Source organism: Cornus florida, unplaced genomic scaffold (genome assembly GCF_030987335.1).
Source record: "Cornus florida cultivar Cherokee Brave unplaced genomic scaffold, ASM3098733v1 CherokeeBrave_3.0.0_Hap2_Chr02, whole genome shotgun sequence".
Lineage (NCBI taxonomy): Eukaryota > Viridiplantae > Streptophyta > Magnoliopsida > Cornales > Cornaceae > Cornus > Cornus florida.
In genome coordinates, this window is record NW_026775572.1 from 92475339 (window position 1) to 92481755 (window position 6417).

General features: G+C 39.4%; 1 pseudogene; it reads right to left on the reverse strand.

Annotated features, from left to right (window-relative positions):
• Nucleotides 1–713: 713 nt before the first annotated feature.
• On the reverse strand, nt 714–3447 carry LOC132296541 (putative late blight resistance protein homolog R1B-17; annotated as a pseudogene).
• Nucleotides 3448–6417: the final 2970 nt, after the last annotated feature.

Below are 6417 nucleotides of genomic sequence, written 5' to 3' on the forward strand. Positions count from 1 at the left end.
TCTGATATTTTTGAGTGAGTGTTGGGCACTCCTTTGTGGTCAAATAGAACTCCAGGCCTTGACAGATGAAGAAACCGGATCTCCTTGCAAACTCCCATAAGCAGCAACTAAGAACTACCCAACATCAGTCTGTTTTCTTTTCTGATACCTACTTCACCACCAACTCAAATGCCTTGAACCTGCAGTATATTTACTCTCTTTGTGAATAACTTATACATGCTTGGTAGTAATTCATGTTGGGTTAATTTAGCCTTAAATATTTAAAACAAACTAATACCACCATTTCTTATCATGTTTGCTGTTCAATCAGGGCTTGTCGGTCATTTATCAGGACTATAATTTCACAAATTGAAGATTTTTGTAATACAATTGCACATCTTCTAAGAACAAATTAGCTTTCAGTTTTATTGCAACATATTATAAATTGAAAAACATACCATGTTTCTTTTCCCACTTATCAGATGAATTGATCAAGTGATGAACAAGTTAACTGCCAAATTTTCTTTTACTTTGGAAACATGTGTACTAAAAAAAAAAAAAAGAAAAAAAAAAAAGGAGTATTTAAATTGCTAATATTTTGTAACTCAGCTGAATTTCTGAACAACTACCCATTTATGAATCATTCCACTCGATGCAATGTTTAAGACGAATACAATATAAATGAGTATCAAATTTAATGAGTTCAATTACTTACTCAATTGTCAAGCCAACATTCACTGGAGCTCAACACAGACTTGAGAACATGTCACGAGCTCCCAACTCGGGGGATTTATTATAATGATTTTCAATGAATCATTTCCTATGCCCTCTTGCTCTTTCTGAATTTCTCTGGCAGAGTTTACGGCGGAATCACTACAACAACTTACCTCAATTGTCTGCAGTGTACATATGTCCCCTAATTCAGATGGAATCTCCTTGAGTTTACGACATCTATGCAGCAGTAGACACTGAAGGCTTCGAAAATGAATGCTGGAGGCGTTCCATTGCTCAACATTCATGTAATACAGTCTCAAGTATTTGAGTCGACGAAACTCCCCGTCAGTTGTTTCCCACAGTGATCCGATGCAGGCCTGATATTCCAATTTGAGAACCTCAAGGTTTGGTAACATCCCAAGGACTGACATTTCCTTCCACTCAAGAGCAGTATTAGATAAAGTTAAACTTTTAAGATTCGGAGGGAATTTTACACTTTGGAGATTGTACCTATGATGGTCAGGAACATGCCTATTCAACAACTTCAATGTTTCAAGGTGGTTTAGGAATTCTAGATCTGGAAACAAAAAATTACCATAGACTTGTAAATCAAAACAACCACAAAATCCCAGCTTCCGAAGGTTGGGGCTCCTAGCCAATAAACCATTGTAATACCTCGTAGGGGGTATATATGAGATGGTTTGTAGGTTATACAGTACAAAGGAATTTTCAAAGTCTGCTGTTTCAACATATTTTTGTCCTGCAATGCGTAGATGCCTTAACGTTACAATATTCCATAGCTCATTTGGTATGAATAATCCCTCCCATTGTGATATGACAAGCATTTCTAGATTCTGAAGGTCTCCTATTGATGTCGGGATGCTCAGGTGCTTACCCTGAAGAGCTAAGTACCTCAGAAGAAATAGCTGGACTATTTCCCTTGGAAATATGATGAAACTGATGCCCGATAAATCCAAAACCCTAAGTAGTTTGAAGGCAGGATGAATGAATGGCATACTCTTAGGAGGTAATGGAGTCTGTTCTGAGACAAAACACAAGAAAGTGCGGATGTATGGAGCAAAAGGCTCTGAAAAAATGTGTTTAAAAATGTATGAATCGGCACATAAGCGAAAATACTTCTTTAGACTTGGACCTACAGAAGAAGAAGTGGCACGTTGATCATACCAATGACATGCTCTGATTTCATTCTTGTAAATCTGCCGTAGGAAATTCTCTTCCTTGGCTTTTTTCAAGCATAAATCATGCAATAGATCATGTACACGGCATGCTCTAATTCCACCAGTTGATCTTCTTTTGGCAACCATGACCAAATTTCTATCAGTCAAATCCATCAAGTAATCCTCAGCCACATCCTCCAAGCTTTTGTTTTTGTGCCCAATTCGGTGTATAAATCCCTCAGCAATCCATAGCCAGATCAACTTCCGCGCTGAGATTTCATAGTCTTCAGGGAATGCACCGAAGTAGAGAAAGCATAATCTTAAGTGACGAGGCAAGCTGTTGTAACTTAGTGCTAGAATATCCATGCATTGCTGTGTGTCACTTGCAATGTATGAACTTAAGCTTTCGCCAACTTGCTTCCACCAGTCTTGATTCTGGTCTGTCTTTGCAAGAAGTCCGGCAACTAAAACAATTGCAAGCGGTAGTCCTTGACATTTTTTTGTTATTTGCTTTCTGATATCCGTCAACTCTGGAGGGCAGCTTTCTTTCCAAAATATCTTCTTGTGTAATAGATCCCTGCTATGATCTTCGTTTAGGAAAGGGAGATGATGAGGAGAACCATAAGGGTTGGCATGCAAAGCGACATGAGTGTGCCGACTAGTGAACAAAATTCTACTTTGGAAAGTATATTTTAAAATCATTCCAGGCTCCAATGTGCCACATATCATCCATGACCACGAGATACCTCTTACCCTTCAAGTGGTGGTATAAATCTTCTCCCAACTTTTCAACGCTCTATGTGGAAATATTGCCTTTATGCTCAAAAACAGAAGTTAGAATGCCAAGCAACAGATCCCTTTTTTGGTATACTTGAGAGACATAGGTCCACCCACGAATATAGAAGTGATATAAAATGAAAGGATCATTGTACAATTTCCTTGCGAGAGTGGTCTTACCCAATCCGGCCATTCCGATAATGGAGATGACTTGGAGTTGCTTTGACATTCCAGTAAGCCGCTCCTTCAGCATCTCCGCTTCATGATCAAAGCCGACCACAATTTCTTCCTCTACATCTGGAGCAGTACTAGTGGCTCTTGATGAACTTCCGTGGAAAGACAGTCCAACTTGTGGGTCTCCGACCACACCGTACAGTTTCTTGTCGTAAATGTTCATCACCTGTTTCTTCATAGACTTGATCTCTTTCAGGACATAACTGAAATGAGGGTAAAGAGCATTGTCTTCTGAGGCAAATTTAATGATGTTTGCTGCTTCATAAGCCTTGTCTTCTGAGGCAAACTTAATGATGTTTGCTGCCTCATAAACCTTCCCACGGATTTGTAACAACAGATTTTGAACTTCAAAATCAAGAGCACTGTCGGCCATCTCTCTCTTTCTCTGTAATTGTGACCGCCCCTCCTTCAAAATGTCTGCTGCCTCGTAAGAAATTTGAAGAATTTCACCTGCCCAACTTCTCCAAGAGAGATTCATCTCAGTAACAGAAAATGGGCAATCTATTTCACCCTTTATTAGCTGATTCAACTTCTCCAAGACAGAATCAACAGCGGTCTCCGCCATCTCTCTCTCCATCTCTTGTTGTCGCCGAATGTCCAACTTTACCATGTGAGAATCACCAACAAGCACCGGAGTCCATTTACCTGATTTTCCAACTTGTGGGTCTCCGATGGCGCACAACTTCTTTCCACAAATCTCCATCACCTCTTTCTCTGTAGACTTGATCTCTTTCAAAACATCGTAGAGCAATTTAAGTGAACGAAGAATATGTACGTGACCAAATTTGTCAGCCCGGTTGAGAAAGGGCATGTCAATGAGGTCTGCTGCCACATCTCTAATTTGCGTCAGCAGATCTTGTTGTCCCTAAAATCGGTTGGCTAGAGCCGATCTTAAATTGATGAAAAACGGGCGTGCCAGAACCAAATATATGGTTCAATTGTGAATTGTCAACTTTTAGTCTCTTATGGAATGTTGACTTTAGGCGATTATAGGAGATAGAGAACAAATAAACTCCTAAATGAGTTCAATATTGCCTTAGTTAAAAGGACTTTCTGTAAACAAATTATAGTAACGTAACAAGAGAATAGAAAGGGGAAGATAATGGATATAGCAAGAAAAGAAGAGGAAAGAATAAGGAGAGAAGAAGAGAGAGAGAGAAAGAGAGAAAGAGAGAGATACTGAGAGATTGAGATAGAGAAATAAAGATGAAGAAGAAATAGCAAGGATGCTATTCTTAGAAAGGCTTGAAGAAGCAAACAAATAATAATAAGGATTTTGAGGGTGCTGGACCTCTAGTTCAGCATGCCTATTTGTTTATTTATAAAAATTATTAGAAACAAATTCCTACCAATAAGTATTCTATGTACAATAAAACTTTACCTCATCACTGAATACTGAATTTAAATTCAAACTAAAGTTCCTAGATAAATATTAATTCTTAACTAAAACCTTGTAAACATATAAATCTTATCCAACATAAAATTCAAAAGTATTTCAAATATAATCCATATGATCGGTGATGCCCTTGTGTATAGCACGTCATTGCCCTTTCTCTTGTAATCCATATCCATGTGATGTGTATGGCCCAACATCTTAACTGCATTGCATTATCCTAGCCGGAAACCAAATCATTTGCGAATCCACATACCTCTTAGCCCAACCTCATTGTCACATGTTTCAGCCCATTATATTCTCTCGGCCCAATGCTTCACTGCTCATCAAATCCAATTAGGGCCAGAACCCAATTACCAAAACGGGTGCTAAGGGTATTTGGTTTTCATGACTGGGCTGAAGCTGGGTTAGCAATCCAAATACCAAAATGGGTGTCAACAATGCCCCCCAATTTTGGTAGCCGTTTTAACCCTTCGGCTTCCAAAATTCAAACACACCCATTGCATCATAGCTCTGTATATATCTAATAACCCTATCAGTTTTATCTTGATTCGCTTCCCAACACATATTGATTATGATAACCATCTTATCACTCATTAATTATCGCCGTAATCACATATCTTCAACCAAACACGGCTGTTCCATAACCCATAACCTTTTGCAGACTCTTCTTTCTACCACAAACCCTTCTTCTCCAATCTTCTCTCTAACGGAACCTTTTCTGCAACATAACTTCAAAACCAATGAAACAAACTGATCTAAACTTGGAAAACTCTTTTCCAGAAGCGACATCGCATACCCAACTAACAAAATCAGTGATCAAAACCCTAAATCAAAGCGAACTGAATTCCAATATGTTAATCGATATCTCTGAAAACGTTAAGGGACTTGGCCCAGCGTTTGTTACTCGATTTCCCCCTTCCTTATCTTCAATTTATCCACAAGCCGAGCCTTACCTTCTTTATTCCAAAACTCTTTATCTAACAGCGGAAGGAGACCGACCAACTCTCTATGTCAGAAATTGGCATCCATCAATGCTCCAATGGAATGATTGGGTGGATCGTGTATCAGCAGCAAAAGGAGAGTAGTGGCAAAAGATGGGTATCTTTGACCTCATTCAGCTTAGTAAGATTCCCTTCTCTTTTGACTGAGTATTATTTTTTGCCTTTTTGCACTTTTGGTCCCCCACAACCAATTCACTACACTTGCACTGTGGCATAATGGCCCCTACCCTGAGGGACGTCTGCTTTCTAACAGGTTTAAAACTTGGAGGAGATGAAATTAACTATCTCCTCCAAGACGAAAAAACCTCCTTTTACTTCCCAGAACAGAAAGGGGCTAAACCCTTTGTGCAATCACATGGACCATTCTTGAAAGAAATGTTAGGAGAAGAAGGAACTGACGTAGATGAATAAGAACACATAGGATTTTTACTACTGTGGCTGTGTAGATATTTGTTGTGTGCTCCTGCTATCCAGATTACTAAGGACCTTACCCAATTGGCTATCGCATTATCCAAAGGGAAACCCATGGCTTTAGCTCCATTCCTGTTAGCGTCCTTGTATAGAGGCTTATCCGACTTATTACTTCTAACTTTGCAAGATCTGGAGGTCCATTCTGGCTATATCAGTTCTGGCTACATGCATATTTCCCTGAGTTATCCTCTCCCATTCGGCCTGCTCCAAATGATCCTTTACTATCATTTGGATATGCTAGAGTCAAACCCAAAGACCATTCCTTTAATGACTGTTTTCAATTCTTCTATCATCAATGCAAGATCAGGACTCAATCCCAATTCCTTCCTTTTTCCAAATGTCAACTAGCTCCATCTTGGTTGTTTCCCCCTACTGCTGAGTCTTCTCCTGAACAAATTGACCTTTATATCTCTTCATGGGGTCACTTCTTGGTCACAAGAGATATACCTTGTAATACCGTTGCTCCCAATTTGCCCAAGAGCCAAACTGGGGTTGAGTTTTATAACCCAGCGCAGTTAGCTCGGCAATTTGGATTGACGCAGATGATCCCATTACCTCCCCATTTTTCTTACAACAAGAACTATCATCGGCAAGTGAAGCTTTCCAACAGTGAACAGGTTCAAGATGTGTCTAATCGATTTACTTAACTTCTTCAAGGGTTTCAGTA